General features: G+C 23.4%; 1 protein-coding gene across 3 annotated transcripts in view; it reads right to left on the bottom strand.

Moving 5' to 3' along the window:
• The window catches only part of LOC111686217 (RNA-binding protein Pasilla), a 102,031-nt gene that overhangs the window by 61,565 nt on the left and 19,659 nt on the right, over window positions 1-20,807 (bottom strand). Inside the window, exon 1 of one of the 3 annotated variants that reach the window (XM_046949535.1) lies at window positions 232-852. The exons of 1 other annotated variant lie outside the window; for it this stretch is intronic. The gene's annotated coding sequence lies outside the window, so the exon portion shown is untranslated. Of the gene's footprint in view, window positions 1-231; window positions 853-20,807 lie in introns of those variants that run through there. One more of the 3 variants, XM_023448596.2, reaches the window with a different exon arrangement.

The raw sequence follows: 20,807 nt of genomic DNA, 5'->3' as shown, positions 1-20,807 counted from the left end.
TAATCATTTTTGTATTGATTTAATGATGAATAATTATAATATTAAAATTATAAAAAAAAATAAATAAATACAATTACGTTTATTATTAACAGAAAGAAATATTGAAATATATTTTAAAATTGTATATGCGTGCTACCCGTATGTAGTATTTAAAAAAAATAGTGACACAATATAACGTTAGAGAAGGAGAAGAATAAAAAAAAACTATATATAATTTTTTTTGTATATTACTTTTTTGTTGTTGTTGTTATTTTTTTGTATCTTAAAGATTAGAGCGCGTTTCCAACTGAAGGTATTCGTTCCATTCACATAGACACACACACACACATATATATAAAGCAAAGGAAAAAAAGCACGTTTTGCTATAGATTTTGTTTTTTTTCTTTAATTTATTTTCAATTTAACAGAAAAGATATTTTATTTATTTATAAGTACGTTCACACTGAAACTATCTCGCATGTGCTCCGTTGTTTTCAATGTGAAAAACACAACTGAAATGAGAATTTTATTAATCAACATGAACAAGTTGAAAACGGAATAGTGTGTGGAATTGAAATGTTTTTTGTGGTTGTTGTTGTTGTTTTTGCTGTTCTTGCGCCCCATTGAGTTGTGGTTGTTTCTGCTGTTTGCTGCATTGGCTGGTTGATAGGGTCAGCAAAAGTAGAGGGATAGAGAGGAGAGGATTTTTAAAAACAGAGAATGTTGTGAGAAAAAGAGAGTTTGTGATAAATACAAAAATGTTAAAATCATGTGTTAGAAATATAAAAGAGTAATACAAATAGAGAGCGAGTGATTGAGTGCTAGTGAGAATGACACACGACAAAATAACACCAATATCTCCAAAAGCAGTGTTGTCTATAGATAACATTTTTTGAAAACCATTTAAGAATTATAGTGATATTTTTTTCAAAAATCACTATATAACACAAACATTTTTCAATAGACATGTTTTTGTATAACAGTTTTTTTTTGTGTATTTTTTCACCTTTTTTGTATTCTTCTAATGAAATTTAGAAGAAATAACTAATATTTTTGCTGGAAAATAACAAGTATAACAGTCTTTATATTTTTGCTGGTAAATCAAAAGTATAACAGTTTTTTAATAGAAAATTTTGTGTATAATACTTTTTTTCTATAGAAACATTTAGATATTAAAGTTTTCTATCGAAATTTTGTTATATAACAGTTTTATGTACAGAATTTTTTATGTATAACCGTTTCTTTATTTATTTTATTTTTACAGTGTTTTATAGAAAATTTGTTAAAAATAGGTTTTTGGTTATTTTTAATATAAATTTGTATACATATATAACAATTTTAGAAATGAGAATTTTTAGTGTAACAATTCTTTTTTTATAGAAAATCATAAGTATAACAGTTTTAATATAGAAATTTTTGTGTAATACATTTTTCTATAGAAAAATATGGATATAACAATTTCAAATGAAATTTTCTTAACAAACTTTTAAGTTTAACAGTTTTTCTATAGAAAATGTTAAGTATAACAATTATCTCTAAAGAAAATTTTTTGAGTAACAGGTTTTACTTGTAAAAAAAGAAAACTTTGTTTATAACCGTTTTATAGAAAATTTTAGGGGTTTTCTACAGAAATTTTGATATGAAACAGTTCATTTAAGCAACATTTGGTATATAACAGTTTTTTTTCGAGAGCTTTTTAAAATTTTTTGTAAAACAGTTTTCACTATAAAAAAACTTAAAGTATAACAATAACAAAATTCTATAGATTTTATACAAACTTTTAGATTTGTTTCTATTGAAATATTTCCATATAACAGTACTTTATGTATAACAGTTTCAGATTACTTTACAAAGTTTTAGGTTTCACAATGTTTAAAACAGTTTTTTCTACGGCAACTAAAAATTAGAAATTTGTTTAACAGTTGTTTTCCATAGAAAAATTTGTGTATAACATTTTCCTCAATAGAATATTTATTGTAAGTATAACAGTTTCTTCTATAGAAAAAATTTTACTTTAACGGTTTTTTTATACAAATTTATGCATAAAATAATTGTTTTAGGTGAACATTTTAAATACGACAGTTTTTACTATAGAATTTTTTATAGAAAATTTCCTTTAAAGTTAAAGTTAAAGTTAAAGTAAATGTAATACATAATAGATTCAGTTTTATTAGATATTTTTATTAACAATATTTTCTTTAGAATTACTTGTGTATAGCAATTTTTTTAAGAGAAAATATTATGTATAACAGATTTTTCTAAAGAAAAGTTTGTATATTTTCTATGAAAAATCTTGTTTATAATAATCTTTTTTAATAAAATCTCATTTATAACACATTTTTAATATAAAATCTCGTGTTTCACATGTTTTTTTAAGAAAATCTTGTGTATAACAGTTTTCTTTTAAAGAAAATTTATTGTATAACAGATTATAGCAAGTTTCATGAGAAATTTTCTATATAACAGTAAACCCTCTGAAATAACTTGGGTTTAACAGTTTTTTTCATTCTATGTACAACAGTATGTTATACAAAACATTTTTAAGGTGAATATTTCCTAAAAAAAAAGTTGTCTTTATAATAGATACTTCTATAAAAAAATTTGTGTCTATAGGCAAATGGCTGTATAACATTTTTTACTATAGAAAAGTTCGTTGTGTAAAAGAAGATGTTTTCTATAACAATTTTTTCTAACCAATTTAAAACATAAACTTTTTTCTATAAAAATTTGTGAGTATAACAGTTTTAGAACTTTTAAGTATAACAGTTTCTTCCATAGAAAGTTTTAGAAACTTCTTTAGAAAATTATTTTTGTTTATAGGAAATTTTAAGTATCAAAGTTGTTTTAATAGAATATTACCTATAGAACATTTTGGGTATAACAGTTATTATAACAGTTTCTTCTTCCAGCGATTTCAATTTTCTTTACCTTTAATAATATAATTTTCAACAATTTTCTTACAATTCTGCGATTTTTTCCAAAATTACATTGGACTACACTGCCTTCCCCCGAAAACTGTCTCTTTTAAAAAAGACCCAAAAACACACACACACATTCTTCAAAAAAAACACACAACCACCTAACACGACACAAGTATTTTACGGATATTTGTATTTACGTACAAAATTTTAAGTTAAACTTATAGATACAATTGTATCTATAAGATTTTTTTTATAAAATTGTTTTTCGTAATTTCAGTAAAAACAAGTGAGCAGAGCTATCAAAACCAGAGACGAGGAGGAAGTATAAAAAGAGAGCAATATTTTCTTTATTTTTCAACTATTTCGAATACACTCACTCTCTCACTCACATACAGCAAAATAATAAAACAGAATTATATTTAAAAAAAAGTTTATGACTTTTTCTTCTACATCTCATCTTCGTAAAGAGGGAGAGAAAATAATAAAAAAAGCAAAATAAAATAAAAAAATTCTTATCAGTAAATACCTACAGACATACAAATGAAATGAACAAACGAAATTTGTTATACATGTAGATTCATTTGTTTTAATCATTTTTTAGTATTTTTTTTTTTTTTTTTTTTTTTTTTTTGTACATATTATTTTGTGGTAAAGTTTTTAATTTTATAGTTTAAGGAAAATTTTAACTAAAGCTGATAACATTAAGATATCATGCGAAATTAAAATATAACTTCTTTTTTTAGGAGCAATAAAATGGTATTAAAAGAACTTCTTTTTTGTGCTAAAATTATAATTATTTAAGTATTATTTATTTAATTAGGGTTTTAAGAAAAAATGTTTAATAGGGGAGATAAAATGCAAAAATTTAATTTCAATTTAAATTATTTTTTACATGTTTATTGTAAGAAAACTATTTGTTAGTTGTTGATAAAAATCACTTCCAAAGAAGCAGAATAAGAAGTAAAGTTCATAACTATGAAAGCTAGAATATTGTTAATTATAAAAGTATTCGAGTATACCCGCTTAAATTGTGTATAACAGTTTGTTTTACTAAAAATTTTCGGTATAATAGTAAAACAATGACAGTTTATATATTCAAATTTTCATGTATAACAGTTTTTCAAAAAGCAACTCTGTGCATACAATTCTATTGAATATTTACTTTATAACAGTTTTCTTTTAAAGTAAATGTAATAAATAACAGATTCAGTTTTATGAGAAATTTTCTTATTAACAATATTTTCTTTACTTGTGTATAACAGTTTTTTTAGAGAAAATATTATGTATAACAGAATTCACTAAAGAATAGTTGATTTCACTAAAGAATAGTTGGTATATTTTCTATGAAAAATCTTGTTTATAATATTTTTATAATAAAATCTCATTTATTACACATTTTTAATACAAAATCTCCTGTTTCACATGTTTTTTTTAAGAAAATCTTGTGTTTAACAATTTTTTTAAAGAAAATTTATTGTATAACAGATTATAGCAAGTTTTATGAGAAATTTTCTAGAATTCTCTAGAATAACTTGTGTATAACAGTTTTTCGTAAGAAAATTCTCTGTATAACAGTATGTTATACAAAACATATTCTGTATAACAGTTTTTTATATGAAATTTTTATATTTAATAGAATTTTAAATAGAAAACATTGGTTTAAACAGCATTTTTAATATAAAATCTTGTGTTTCACATGTTTTTTTCCAAAAGAAAATCATCTGTCTAGCAGTTTTCTTTTAAAGAAAATTATAGAAATTTGCTTGAACAATTTTCTAAATAATAATTTAGTTTATAGAATAACTTGTTTATAACAGTTTTTTCTATGAAAATTGTATGTATAACAGCTTCCTCTATAAAAAAAGTTTGTATATTTTCTATGGAATATCTTGTGTTTAACTTTTTAAAGAAAATCCCATTTATAAAACTTGTGTTTTAAAAATAATTCGGAAATGTTCGATATAACAGTATTTTCTACAAAAAAATATTCCGTATAACAGTTTCTTCTAAAGAAAATTAATATTTAATGGAAAGTTTTATGAGAAATTTTCTAAATAACAATAAACTCTCTTGAATAACTTGTGTATAACAGTTTTTATTGAGAAAATTCTATGTATAACAGTTTTTTCTATAGAAATTTTTATATTTAATAGCATTTTGTATTAAACAGTTTTTCCAAAGATAACATCATTGAATAACAGATTATAAAAAGTTTCACGAGAAATTTTCTAAATAACAATATATTATATAGAGTAACTTATGTATAACGGTTTTTTTATTCAGCGTAAAATTTATGTATAACAGATTTCTCTAGAGAATTTTTTTTTTTATTTTCATTGGAAAATCTTTTGTTCCACATTTTTTAAAGAAAATCTCATTTAAAACACTTGTGTTATACAAATAATTTAAAAGTGATCGATATAACACTATTTCTTACAAAAAATATTCCGTATAACAGTTTTTCCTATAGAAAGTTTCATATTTAATAGCATTTTCTATAGAAAATTTTGTGTATAACAGTATTTGAAATATAAAGTCTCCCTTTTTAACATGTTGTTTTCAAAAGAAATCCTTGTGTATAACAATATGTTTCTATAGAAAATGTTATATTTCTCGAGAAAAAATTATATTTATAACAGATTTCTCCGTATAACAGTTTCTTCTTTAGAAAATTTTATATTTAACAGCAATTTCAATAGAAAATTTTTGTAATTCAAGAGTTAATTTCAAGAGTTAATCTGATAAAATTATTTAAAGAAAACCTTCTGTATAACAAAATTTTCTATGGAAAATCTTATGTATAACAGTTTGCTTTATAGAAAGTTTTGTATATAACTATAAGGAAAAAAACTTCTCTATAAGAAAATTGTAATCTTATCCTCGCTTTACCTAATTATCCCTTTCTTATACTATCATAATCTTAACCCCTTAAACGATAACAATCTAAACAACTAATAACTCTGGAAAAACTTCAGCTTATCTTTACAAAAAATATACCCAAACAAAAATACCGTAAATATGATTAAAGAGATAAACACAGATTTTTCAAATATTTTTCACATTTTCTTGTTCGAAAATTTCTATTTGTATTAGAAAATGTGTGTGTGAGTGTGTGTCAATGTTTGTTTATCTTTCTTAAGTATTACAAATGTAAGTACCTCTCTCATCATCATCTTACATTTCCACTATATTTTATATTATTTATTTTCTTTTTTAAATTTCCCTTTTCTTTCACTGCCACTATATTTTTTTTCTATCAAAAATATCGGTCAATAGTAATATTTTTACGAAATAACAAAAACAATAAAATAAAACACACAACTTTCGTTCGATTCGTTTATATTGACATTTCTATTTTATTGACACAACTTCTTATTCATTCAACTAAACGCAAAGACTTATGAAATAAAAAAAAATTTAAAGAGAAATACCTAAACTATTAGTTTGAAAGTGTGAATGTTCAATTCATTGCATACAGATACTTTTGAGGGGTGTGTATGTATGTATGTGTAATTTTTTCTAATACAGTGCTTTATAGTGAGGGAATTCATTATGGATAAAAAGTGTTGTAAAGAAAATATTCTATAGAAAATTATATTGTAAGGAAAATTGTATATTAAAATCTAAAAAAAGTTATATTTTGTTGAATTTTTTAGTGAAATGTCAAATTTTTGTGAAACTTTGATTTCTAGTGAAATTTTGAATAAAGTGAATTTTTGAATTTATAGTGAAATGTCGAATTTTAGTTTAATCTCAAATTTAAAGTGAAATTTCTAATAAATAAATACATTTTTGGGGAAATTTTAATTTTAGTAAAAAGTTTTTAGTGAAATTTTCAAATTCGAGTTAAATTTCAAATTCCCTGTCAAAAATTTTGATTTTCCACAGAAATTTTCAAATAACTAGTGAAATTTTGAATTTCAGTGATATTTCAAACTTCCAGTGCATCTAATGAAATTTTTAATTTCTACTGAAATTCAAAAATTCAATTAAGATTTTTAATTGAAATCTCGAATTTTTACTGTATTTTCTAATAAAATTTCTAACTTTGTGAAATTACCAATTTCTAGTGAAAATTCGAATTTGTAGTGAAATTTAAAAATTTATAATTTAATTTCAAAATTCTAATAATATTTCGAATTCCTGGTGATATTTCGATTTTGTAGTGAAATTTTTATTTCTCAGTTTCTAGTAAAACTTTTAATTCTAGAGAAATTTTAAAATTCTAGTGAATTTTCTGTCGAATTTTTAATTTCAAGTAAAACTTCTAATTTTTAGTAAAATTTCAAACTTCGAACTTTGTAAAATTACGAATTTCTAGTGAAATTTTGGATTTTTTTAGTGAAAATTCAAATTTGTAGTGAAATTTAAAAATGTATAATTTAATTTCTGGTGATATTTCGAATTTGTGGTGAAATTTTTATTTCTCAGTTTCTAGTTAAACTTTTAATTCTAGAGAAATTTTAAAATTCAAGTAAATTTTTTTGAAATTTTTAATTTCAAGTGAAACATCTAGTTTTTAGTGAAATTTCAAATTTTTAGTGACAATTTCTAGTGAAATTACAAATTTTTAGGGAAATTTTAAATTTCATGTGGAATTTCAAAATTTTTTTGATATTTAAAAAAAGCTAAAATACAGAAATGTACCAAGCAAAAACTTTGTAGTAACTTTCAATTGTAATTGCATACCTAACAACATACTTTTCAATGAATAGTGTATATCGTCTGTGTTACATAGAATTAGTCTAATAAGGTCTTACTAAAAATGTGTTTTATAAATACTTTATAAATAATTAATATTCTTGCATGTGAAGCTATACAAGATGTATACGTTTGTCATGCGATTTACAAAGACTTCTTAAGTACTTGCTAAGAGCTATTCTGAAATTAAATTTTTAATTTTAAACCCTTATATAAAAGTTTTCGCTGGGCATGTTTGAAAAATATAGAAAATATAACAAGAATCTTTTTTTACAAAAACAGCAAATGTACTTATAATTATTTACACACTGTACCCAATGCGATATCATACAAAATTTGTTATATGTAAAGTGTAGCGTCTTCCTCATTCTGAATTTTATAAAAAAAAAGAAATATTAAAAATATGAATTTTATATCAAGACGACAGCAACTATATTAGCAGCAGTTACATGTAAGTATTTTTGTTGATTTAACAGCTCTCATATTGACACACATACTAACACACACACACACACAACTAATCTACTAAATGCATTGAATAGTTTGATACGGTTTGGTTTGATTTGGTTCGAGGCGAATCGATTCAATAGTTAAAATATATTTATTTTTCAACACATTTATCATTTGAAACTCAAATACATTTATATTATATGTTGTAGTATATGTATGTATTTATGTAATTTTAATATATTTCATTTTTAGCTTTAACACATTTTATGTATTTTAAAGATAAATTATTTATTGTTGATAGTTTTTTTCTGTTGAGACAAATATTAATAACAGTTCGAGATAATGAAATAGTGTGTATTTGTCTAAAGATTGCAGTTTGTTGTTGTTATTATTATTGTCTTACAACAAGAAAAACACAACAAACATGTGTCACATACAAGAGTATATGAAATACAAAAATAATATTTATTATTTATTTGTTTAAATGACAAGACATGAAAAATATCATCACCACCAAACTAATGTCATTGTGATCATCATCGTCATCGTCATCAACATCACTAAGTATCATACACAAGCATTTACAATAAGTGTCATTTAGTTTGTTAGATTTTGAACAGGTACGAATTTTTTAGGTAACACATATTCATACTTACATAAATTGTAAACATACATTGTAAATATTTTATCTAGGTATACAACATGTTAAGGATGTCTTCTGAAAAGTGATTAATTTGTATTAATTTGTTAATATTTAAGGTGTTGTTTTTATTTTTCTTCTTCTGATTTTTGTTTGTATGTTTTTTTATTAATTTATATTTGTTGACATCAATAACAATGAAATTGATAAATTTTAGTTAAATTTTTCATCATGATTAATTTAGCACTTAACACTGTATATTTAGCAATCAGTAAACAAAATTTAAGGAAATTTTCTTCAAACAGTATTGCGGCTTGAACAAATAATAAATTAATTGAAAATCTGGTTTTCAAAATTGAAAGTTTAATTTTTTTATAAATTTCAAAAAAAAATTACATTCCCTCTTATATTCTTATATTCGGGTAAAAACGGAGTCCTTGAGTCTACTTGACTGTTCGAGCGTAGTGAACTACCACCTTAACCAAATCTCTTTTATTTAGGTCAATATATATATAAAGAGAAAACTAATTTTTAACAAAAATATAATTTAAAAAAAAAAATTTTGAATTTTTAAAAAAAATTTTGAATTTTTAGTGAAATTTTGTATTTTTAGTGAAATTTTGAATTTTTAGTAAAATTTCTAGCAATGTTTCAAATTTCTTATAGAAATATTGATTTTGTAGGGACATTTATAGAAAAGTTTTGAAATTAATAACAAAATTTAGAATTTTAAATAATTTTAAATTTAAAAAATGGAATTTATTACAAAATTTAGAATTTCTAATGAAATTTGGAATTGCTAATGAAATTTCAAATTTCTAGAGAAATTTAAAATTTCTAATGATATTTTAGCATCTAGTCAATGTTAAATTTTTTTTCGAATTTTTAGTGAAATTTTGAATTTTTACTGATATTTCAAACATCTAGTGAATTTTGAATTTATAATTATTTTCTAGTGAAATTGAAAATTTTTTAGTGAAAATTCGGATTTCAAATGAAATATTGAATATCTAGCGAAATTTTGAATTTCTAATTATATTTTGAATTTATAATGAAATTTCGAATGTTAAACATGATATTCTGAATTTATAAAAAAATTTCGAATTTAAAAAAAAATCGAATTTCTAGTAAAATTTCAAATTTTTAATGAAATTCGAATTTTTAGTAAAATTTGGAATTTGTAGTAAAATTTCGAATTTCTTATGATATGTAAAATTTCTAATGAAATTTCGAAATTCTAATGAAATTTCAAATTTCTAATGAAATATCGAATATCTAAGATATTTCAATTGAAGTTTCGAATTTTTAATAAATTTCAAATATTTAATAAAATTTCAAATTTCTAGTAAAATTTTAAGATTCCTATGATATTTAGAAATTCTAGTAAAATTTCGAATTTTCTGACATTTCGAATTTTAATAAAATTTCAAATTTCTAAAAAAAATGTACAAAGAATTTTCTGAATAAAAACTGTTATACACAGAATTTTCTATAGAAAAATTGTTACATATAGAACTTTCTATGGAGAATTTGGAGAATTTTGGAAAATTTTCTATAAAAAACTGTTATACACAGAACTTTCAATTATACGAAAAATTTTCTATAAAAAAAAACAATTAAACAGAATTTTCTGTATAAAAACTGTTATAAACTGAATTCATTATAAAAAAAGCTGTTATACACAGAAATTTCTATTGTTACACACAGCATATTCATGTCCAATAGAAAAAACTGTTATAAATTGAATTTTATATAGTAAAACCTCTAATACTTTAAATTTTCTATGAAAAAACTGTTATATCCAAAATTGTCTACAGAAAAAACTTGGTACTCAGAATTGACTATATGTAAAACGTTGAAAAAAACTATTATACACAGAATATAACAGTATTTTCTGCAGAAAAAAACTGTTTTACAAAAACTGTTCTTTGTATAGAGAATATCTTATATTTTCTCTAAAAAAATACTATTATACATAGAATATAAAAAATTTACTATAGAAGAAAAATTGTTATACACAGAATAGTGTTATACTCATAATTTTCTGTAGAAAAAAAACTGTTATACGCAAAATTTTCTACATAAAAACTGTAATACATAAAATTATGAAAAAACAACTCTTGTAAATAAAATTTCTTATAGAACAAGTAGGAAAGTATAGTCGGGCATGGCCGACAATATAACACCCTACACCATGAGTATATTTTAGAAATTTTTATTTTTCACAAAGAAACTTTTATGTTGAATTTTACCTTAATTCCAAAGTATTTAAGCAATTTATTGATAAAAAAACAAATTTTCTAAATGAGGTTTTATATAGGAGCATAGGTCAAACATGGGCCGATCCTCATTAAATTTGGGAAAAGGATATATTTTTAATTAATAGTTTCATTGCGATACTAATGGTTACAAGTAAATTTTAGACGTTTAAGACATTTTTTGAAGGGGGATTTGTATGGGGCTAGGGTCAAATAAGGGGCGATCATTACAAAAATCTGCAGTGTCATTTATACTTATATAAAACTTATTTGTGCCAATTTTTAGAGACATAATAGTCTATTTGACGTAATTATGGCATAAAAAGCGCAAATCGGGAGGTACGTTTGTAATGGGGCTAGATGAAATAATGGACCGATTTCAACCATTAAAATTTCGGCCTGTACCTTGCGCGCAAGGTTAACATGGACAGCCAGCCAGCCAGCCGGACAGACGGATAGTGGTGTAGGGTATAAAAAACTATAAGCAGAATAATGAAGGAGTTTAGACAGACTCTCAAACACAATGGTGTTTAAGATACCTCTATAGAAATGATCGTTGTTATTTCATATGATGTTACCCTACATGTTTTTTGTTTAGTGTTGTCCGTTCGTTTTTATTAAAATATCCTGAAGGATATTTTACATGTTTAATTCAAAATTCTATGATGGTGTCCTTTAAAATACCTTCCAATGTTAACCAATAGATGGTTTCGAAAGAGAACTAAAATTAAAGTCTAAATACCTTTTTTTAAAATTCGGTCTAGTTCACGAAAGGCCATCGCCAGACTTCGAATAAAGAAAATTTTCTTCAGGAAAACTGTTATACACTACAGCAGCAATTTTAAAATAATAACAAACATTTCTACCAAATATTTATATAATAATATGTGATCTTTTATTGTCTAACAAAGCCTCCTAACCTCCATAGTTGTTAAGTTCTTAAATATAATAAAGCTAAATAATATTTTAACGTTATTATAAACAAGCAAATAAACAAATTACTTACATTGTATATACACACATATGTATATGTTTTTATGTTATTTTTTATTTAAACTTAAAATGGCAAGGCTAAATAAAGACATGAATGAAAAACATATTCCTAATAATTTCAAATTATACAAGTAAAATGAAGAGAAAGCAAATTTAACATAAATGCTGACATAAAAATAAAACGAATAATAAAAATGTCTAAGATTGTACTTTTTTGTTCCTAGATTTCCTAGAATTACAGTAGTCTTATAAAAAAAAGAGAACAAAATAAATAAATGAATGAATGTCCTTGCCAAAAGTAGAAAAAATAACATCAATCAAGGAAAAAAAGTAAAAAAGGAAAAAATATTTATTAAGAAAACATGAAAAATCTTTTAAATTCAAACAAATTTAAGGAATTATTAAAGAACAGAAGGATCACATCATGACAGCAAAGAAAAGCTTTAATCAATAAAATTTTTAAATGTAATATTTATTAAGAAAATATAAAAATTTAATAAAATTCTTAACAGTTTAAAGGAATAAAGATTAAAAGGCATCAGTGAAGATACGAAAAAAAGAAAACAAACAAAAATTTTCATTTTAGTAAAAAAAGTAAAGTTTATGCTTTTTTTGTTGTATTTTAATATGTATGTTTTGTTGTATTCAGTATTAAATAAAAACCATTTACTTAAATAATAAACTACACGTACAAACAAATGTGTATATGTTATGAAAAAATTATTATTACAATTATATTATGAACGCACTCTTTCCTACACACCTACCTACATACTTACATAAGTGTGTATGTACATTAATACTGAGTATTATGAAAAGTATGGCATAATACATAAAAAAGGATGTAAATTGGGTCCCTAGTCAGACATTATATTCCAACAGGACTAACTAACAAACAATTCATTTGCACTTTACTTTATAAAAAGAAAAGGATTTCTCTTTAATACGACCGACACACACTCAGACAAAACTGTGGGAATAAAAAAAGGAAAACATTGTAGGCAAACTAATCTTAAAAGGGAATTTATTAAAAAAAAATTTGATTTTTATTTAATCAAATGCTACTGAAATTTAAAATTTTTAGCGGAATTTCGAATTTTGTAGTGAAATTTGGAATTTTCTAGTAAAAATGCCTGTTTTTAATGAATTTCTAATGATATATCGAATTGTCAGTAAAATTAAGAATTTTTAAATAAAATTTAAATTTTCCAGGAAATTTTGAAATTTTTTGTGAAATTTTGAATATTTTGTGATAATTGGAATTTTTAGTAAAATTACAAACATCTAGTAAAATTTCAAAAATCTAGTGAAAGTTCAGTTATCTAGAGAAATTAACGAAATTCTAGTGAAATTTTGATTTTCTAGTAAAACTTTGAATTTCTAGTAAAACTTTGAATTTTTAGTCAAACCTTCAATTTTGAATTTTTAACAAAATTTTGAATTTCTAGAAGAATTTCGAATTTCTAAGGAAATTTTGAATTTTTAGTTAAAATGTTGAGTTAAATTTCGAATTTCTATTGAAATTTTAAATTCCTAATCGAATTTTTTATCAAATTTTTAATTAAATTTCGAATTTATAATAATATCTTGAATTTCTTAAAAAAATTTGAATTTCTAATAAAATTTCGATTTTTTTAGTGAAATTTAAAAATTTCTAATGAAATTTCGTATATCTAGTAAAATTTCGAATTTCTAATGAAATTTAGAATTCCTAATCGAATCTCTTATCAAATTTCTAATTAAATTTTGAGTTTATAATAATATTTAGAATTTCTTAAGAAATATCGAATTGCTTATAAAATTTTGAATTTTTAATTTTAAGTGAAATTTATAATTTCTAGAGAAATTTCTAATGAAATTTCGTATATCTAGTAAAATTTCGAATATATAGTGATATTCGAATTTCTAGTCAAATGTAGAAATTTTAGTTAATTTTCTAATTTCTAGTGAAATTTCTAATTTCTGGTAAAATTTCGAATTTCTAGTAAAATTTTGAATTTCTAGTGAAATTTCGATTTTCTAGTGAAATTGCAAACATCTAGTGATATTTCGAATTTCTGGTTAAATTTAAATTTTATAATGATATTTCGAGTTTCTAGTAAAATTTCGAATTTCTAGCAAAATTTTAATTTTTAGTGAAGTTTTAAAATTTTAGTGAAATTTCGAATTTCTGGTGATATTTCGAATTTCTAATGAAAATTTGGTATTTCTAGTAAAATTTCTTATATCTGGTGATATTTCAAATTTCTTGTCAAATGTCGAATTTTTAGTGAAATTTAAAAATTCTGGTGAAATTTCGACTTTCTAGTAAAATTTCGAATTCTAGTGAAATATCGGATTTCTAATGAAATTTCGAATTTCTAATGAAATTTCGAATTTCTAATGAAATTTCGAATTTCTAATGAAATTTCGAATTTGTTATAATACTTTGAATTTCTAGTAAAATTTCGAATTTGTAGTAAAATATCGAACTTCAATTGAAATTTGAATTTCTAGCAAAATTTCGAATTTTTAATCAAATTTTAAATTTCTAAAATATTTAATTTTCAATTTTTTTATGCGCTAATCAATCTTTTGATGTTTTTATGAATTTAAAAAAAAAAACTTAAGTCAGTTGGTTTAAGATTTTTCATGTACGAACGAATAAATGGAATTTGTAATTACGTATGTATGAGGTTTTCACGAAAACCTCATATATACATACATACATAAGAATAAGAAAGCTTTTTCCTCTCTAAGTCCTGTTGTTATTATTGTATAGTTTTGTGTTGAATGTATTACTTCGTGTGTTGCTGTGTTAGTATTCATGGTAATAATAATAAAGACAATGCAACCAAGAAGTCTTGCTGGTAACAAAACTATAAATGCACAGTGGCATGAAAATTAAAAACAAATAAATCAAGAAAACGCTTTTTAAAACTTAAATAATTAAAAAAAAATTCTGCAAATTGAGATTTTAATTACGAAAATATGTTTTTTAATAAAATATATACTAAAAATTTAAATTTTATAACCTGTTGTCTTTTGACCCACTGTGCACTTTACCAGTATGTGTAAATATATATTTTTTATGTTATTCCACTACTGTTACAACAAGAGCTTCTGTTATTTTTAACGATATATACTATAGATCCTTATTTAAGTTTTTAGTAGAATGTTGTTTTTGTGTTAGTGTATTTTGCTTATGTATTTTTTCGCTTTTGGTATTTATCTCACTTAAATATTATAATGTTAATGGTAATGTAAATATTTAGAAAACCCTTTTTGCACCAGCAACAACAAAACCAAGTAAAAACAAACAACAACAACTAACAGCTTAAACACACAAAAATGTACATGAAAATTTTGGAAAAATAATAAAGGAAATTTCACTTCAAAACAATAATACAACAACAAACACTTCACATATAAAAACAAACAAAAACTATACACAGCATGTGATGTAATTTATGTTGTGAAAAGAATCTGCAGATTTGGCACGCGTATGTCTGAATACTCCGACAAACACACACACACGCACACCGATTTACACATCAATAAGGGAAATGTTGGAACAAATGTACTTGTTTCATTTTAAAGAAACGCATACAAATCAAAACTGAAAAAGGAAATTTGTTTGCCTATTTTTCTCAAAGGAAATTTAAACATAGTTTATTTTAGTGGGAATTTTTAAAACATTTCCTTGTTTGTATAGGAAATTTTTAAAGAAAATGTCCTTTTGATAAAAAATATTTACTGAATTTTCTTTTTATAAAAAATTTTGACTATAATTTCTTTTCACAAAATTTTCTTTTAAAGAAAAATTTCCAAAAATTTACTTTTTCAGGCAATTAATTTAGAGAAATTAAAAAAAATCCTTTTTAAAGGAAGTTTTTTAAAAAATCATTTTTAGAGGAAATTTTTAAAAGTTTATAGAATATATTCTAAAATAAATTCTTTTTGTAGGATATTTTCACTTTTTCAAAGAATTCTTTAACAAAATTTCTTTTTAAAGGAAATTTTTACTAAAACTTCGTTTTATAGGAAATTTTCACCAAAATTTGTTTTTAAAGGAATTATTCAAAAATTCCTTTTAGAAGGTATTTTTAAAAAATGTCCCTTTTAAAGAAAATATTTAAAAAAAAATCCTTTCTACAGAAAATTTTTACAAATATTTCTTTGAAATGTTCACCAAAAATTCTTTTTAGAAAAAGTTTAAAAAAAAATTTATTTTAAGAGAAAACTTATTTAAAAAGAGAGTATTTTAAGAAAAATTTCCCTTTTATAGAATTTTATGGGAAAGTTTTTTTTTAAGTTTTTACTAAAATTCCTTCTTGAGGAAAATTTTATTAAACATTTTCTTTATTTTATTTCATTTAAAAAAAATTCCCTTTTAAGGAATTTTATGCAAAATTTTCACAAAATTTTTATAGAAATTTTTACTTAAATTCATTCTTAAAGAAGATTTTATTAAAAATTTCCTTTATTTTATTTAATTAAAAAAAGTTCTTTTTAAGGGAGTTTATGGGAAATTTTCACTAAATTTTGCTTTTATAGAAAATTTTCACCAAATTTGTTTACTAAAATTTCTTTTTGAGGATGATTTTATTAAAAATGTTTCATTTTTAAAGAAAATTAAAAAAAAATACAGAAAATTTTAAAAAAAATTTCTTTTTATATAAAATTTTCACAAAAGTTATTTTTTTAACCGAATTCATAAATAAATTTCCTTTCAAATTGAACTTTAACAAAGAAAGTATGACTAAATTTCCTTTTTTAAGAAAATTTTTACAAAATGAAATTTTAAAACAGCTTTTGTTAAAAATCTACCAAAATGTTTTTTAAATTTCCCTTTTTAAAATTATCTGCAAAATTTCACTTTTAAGGATATTTTTAAAAATATTGTCTTTTAAAAAAAATTCCACATTATTTCCCCTTTTAAAGAAATTTTCATATAATTTCCCTTTTAAAATAAAATTTTACATACTTTCCATTTTTAAAAGAAATTATGATATAAATTACCTTTTCAAGGCTGTTCTAACAAAATTTCCCTTTTAAAAGACATTTTCACATAATTTCCCATTTGAAAGATATTTTTACATATTTCACCCTTTAAAATAAATTTTGCACATTATTATCCTTTCTAAAGAAATTTTTGTATAATTTTTCTTTTAAGGAAATTATTTTTCAATTTTTTTTTCAAAAAAAATAAAAGAAAAAAAAATTTAAGAAATTTTCACTAAAATTTCCTTTTTATTAAAATTTTACTTTTAAAGATATTTTCAGATAAATTTTATTTTATTTTAAATTTCCCAGGAATTTCTTACAAAAACTTTTTTAATAAACATTTTATAAAATGTATTAAAAAAGAATTGTGAAAAAATCAACCAAATTTACTTTTCAAAGGAGTTTTTGAATAATTTCCATTTTTATGGAAATTTTTTTCCTTTTAAATAAAAAATTTTCATAAAATTTCCGTTTAGGAAATTTTTTTCACAAAAATTCCTTTTTCCAAAAAATCCCTTTCTGAAAATTTAACATTTTTAAGAAGTTTTCGATAAATTTAGTTCTTAACGTAAATTTTTCATGCTTTTATGTTTTTTAAAACTAAAAACATTTTAGAAGGACACATTTTTTGCAGAAAAAATAAAAAAAAATTATGCAAAACCTACAATGAATGCATTTTATTTCTGCATTTAATGTTTTTATCTCAATATGTAGTTTGTTTATCCTCATATAGTTGTTGGTTTTCCTTGAAATTATGCAAAACGAAATTGAAAATTGTTATGTTACTAAGGAAGGACCTTCTTGATGTAGATTTTTGCACACATTTCGCTTTACATGCAGTGTGTCTTCTAAGGACATTTCTACGCTTAGCATTAGACTATTAAGCTCTTTTCCACAGATGTCTCTCAATCTCTCTCTCTCTCCCTTACATATACTATTCGTTTTCATATTCTTTTTGTCTGGGGGCAAACTAGAGCTTTAAAGCTTTTTTATGCTATTTGTTTATTGCTATTTATTAAATCACAGTGGGATTTATTATACGCATTGTTAGTAAAATAATGAACATTTTACTAAAATTACCTGAGGTCACAGTAAGCAATAAAGAAATATGTATAAAACCTATTGGTTACAAATATTTATCTGTGACATATTTTTAACTTGTAATTTCCTTTGGGAATAACAAATAATAAGGGTTATGAATTTTGTTAACATGTATACTGTATGTATACATAAAAAAAAAACATTTTTGTTAAACTAGTTTAGTTTAAGATTTCCGATTTCTTCTATAGATTTTAAACAAATAAATATATCTATCGCATTTAATATCCCTTTATCACCTTCACTTTTATTTTATTCGTGGTTAAACTATTTCACCAAATTTATGTTGAACACTTATCACAACGATATTAAAGTATTAAATCTAATTTAAACAACGACTATTTAGTACATCAACAAAAAATTCTATATAGCTTTGATTTTTATTATTCAACTGTTTGTTTCAGTCGATTTTAATTATTCACTTTTTTTCTACAAAATGTTTTCACATACACACACACACACACACAAAACTTTAACAATTAACATACTTTTTTGCATTATTATGACCTTATTTTCATTTCAATAAAACTCAAATACACAGACATTGTGTTACACATACTGTCACATACCAAGCCTCCCAGTTTTTGCAAGCTAAACGAAAATAGCCCAACAGTTTGGAAAGACTATTCCAAATTATTTGTTTGTCTAGAAATTTTAACATATTACTCTTCTTAGACGAACTTAGCTTTAAGAAAGAGTTTACAAATATTGCAGTAACTACTAAGATACATAAGTGGCGAACGAATTTCTCACTGTTAGCTAAATAAAATACTTTGACTCCTTGCTAAACGGAAGGGTATCTACAGAAACATACATACTTTTGTATTTACATATACATATGAACATGGGGATAAATGTTTGTATGGCTAAGTATATTGAAACTGTTTTTAAACACGAAAACTACATGTGTATTAAACGAGGTACTATGGTGCTGCACAGTCGGTTTGTTGGTTAGCATAACTAAAAATAAAAGAAAATAGACTAGACTATACACTAGGCTATACACTAGACTATAGACTAAACTATACACTAGACTATAGACTAAACTATAGATTAGACTTTAGTCTAGAGTATATACCAGAATATAGACTAGACTATAGACTAGACTGTAGACCAGACTGTATACTAGACTGTAGACTAGACTATAGACTAGACCATAGACTGGACTATTGACTAGACTATAGACTAGACTATAGACTAGACTATAGACTAGACTATAGACAAGACTATAGACTAGACTATAGACTAGACTATAGACTAGACTCTAGACTGGACTGTAAACTGGACTATAGACTGGACTATAGACTAGACTATAGACTAGACTATAGACTAAACTACAGACTAGCCTATAGACTAGACTATAGACTATACTATAGACTAGCCTATAGACTAGACTATAGACTATACTATAGACTAGACTATAGACTAGACTATAGACTAGACTATAGACTAGACTATAGACTAGACTATAGACTAGACTATAGACTAGGCTATAGACTAGGCTATAGACTAGACTATAGACTAGGCTATAGACTAGACAATAGACTAAACTATAGACTAGGCTATAGACTGGACTATAGACTGGACTATTAACTGGACTCTAGTCCAGATATAGACTAGATTTAAAACTTATACACTTGACTATAGACTATTAATCAAGCGATCATGACATTTGTTTGAAAATGTTATGTTGATTTTTTATTGAGTGTTTTCTTTGACTCACTGTACTTTAAACCCGAATTTAAGTACATTTGATAGTAGTATACAGAATGGATTCACAGTAGCACAAGTAAATTTAAACACTTAATACATGCATGTTCTGATACTCGCTCATAAAAATATCCATTTCTCGACGTATTACATAAAACTGTCTTAATATACATTCATGTGTGCACTTTACACACATATGTATATGTATGTGGAAGTTTATATGAAAATTGAAATTACCATTAACCATCACATAAAGTACTTCCTTAAAAATAATAATAATAAAAATGAATAAATTTAAAAAAAAAAATCATGCTTTTAACCAGTCAGCCGTTTAGTATCTACACGGTTTGTTCATATTCCTTCTATTTTTCCTTGTTTTTCAAACATAAATTTTTTGCTTTGGTGACCATTGTTTCAAGCATAAAGCTCTTTTTTAGGCCAGGAAGAGAACCGAAGGACACAAAGAGCACTAGTTGGTGATGTAGAAAAAAAACTGTTACACACACTACTAAAAATATACATAAAAATTGTATTGTTTGCTTGCATGTATTGTTTATTTTTGTCGAACATTTAAATGGAAGCAAACATTCAGTTTTTTTACGAAAAAAAAATACATTTACAAAAATTAAACAAAAACATTTTATGTTCACGCAAAAAGTGGGTAAGTTTTTATACTGTTTCACTTTTTTCCTTAATAGAAACAAGTAAGAGTTCTTTTCATTTCATTTTCATTGTTGTTGTCAAAAAAAGATGGAAAATTTTAATAAAAATATTTAATATTTATTGAAGCGCAAGTTTGATAGCAATTTTTAACTAATAAACAATAAAACTTAGCTGTAGTACTTTAAAGTGGAAGTAATATTTTGTAAAAAAAAAATAAAGGGACAATGGGGCAAAAATATTACTATAGACTAAACTATAGAACAGACTATAAACTAGACTGTAGAGTAGACTATGGACTACACTATAGACTATACTATTGACTAGACTATAGACTAGACTATAGACTAGACTATAGACTAGACTATAGACTAGACTATAGACTAGACTATAGACTAGACTATAGACTAG

This window comes from Lucilia cuprina, chromosome 4, assembly GCF_022045245.1.
Source record: "Lucilia cuprina isolate Lc7/37 chromosome 4, ASM2204524v1, whole genome shotgun sequence".
NCBI lineage: Eukaryota > Metazoa > Arthropoda > Insecta > Diptera > Calliphoridae > Lucilia > Lucilia cuprina.
Note: the sequence above shows the minus strand (reverse complement) of the source record. Positions and strands in the feature narration are given on the sequence as shown.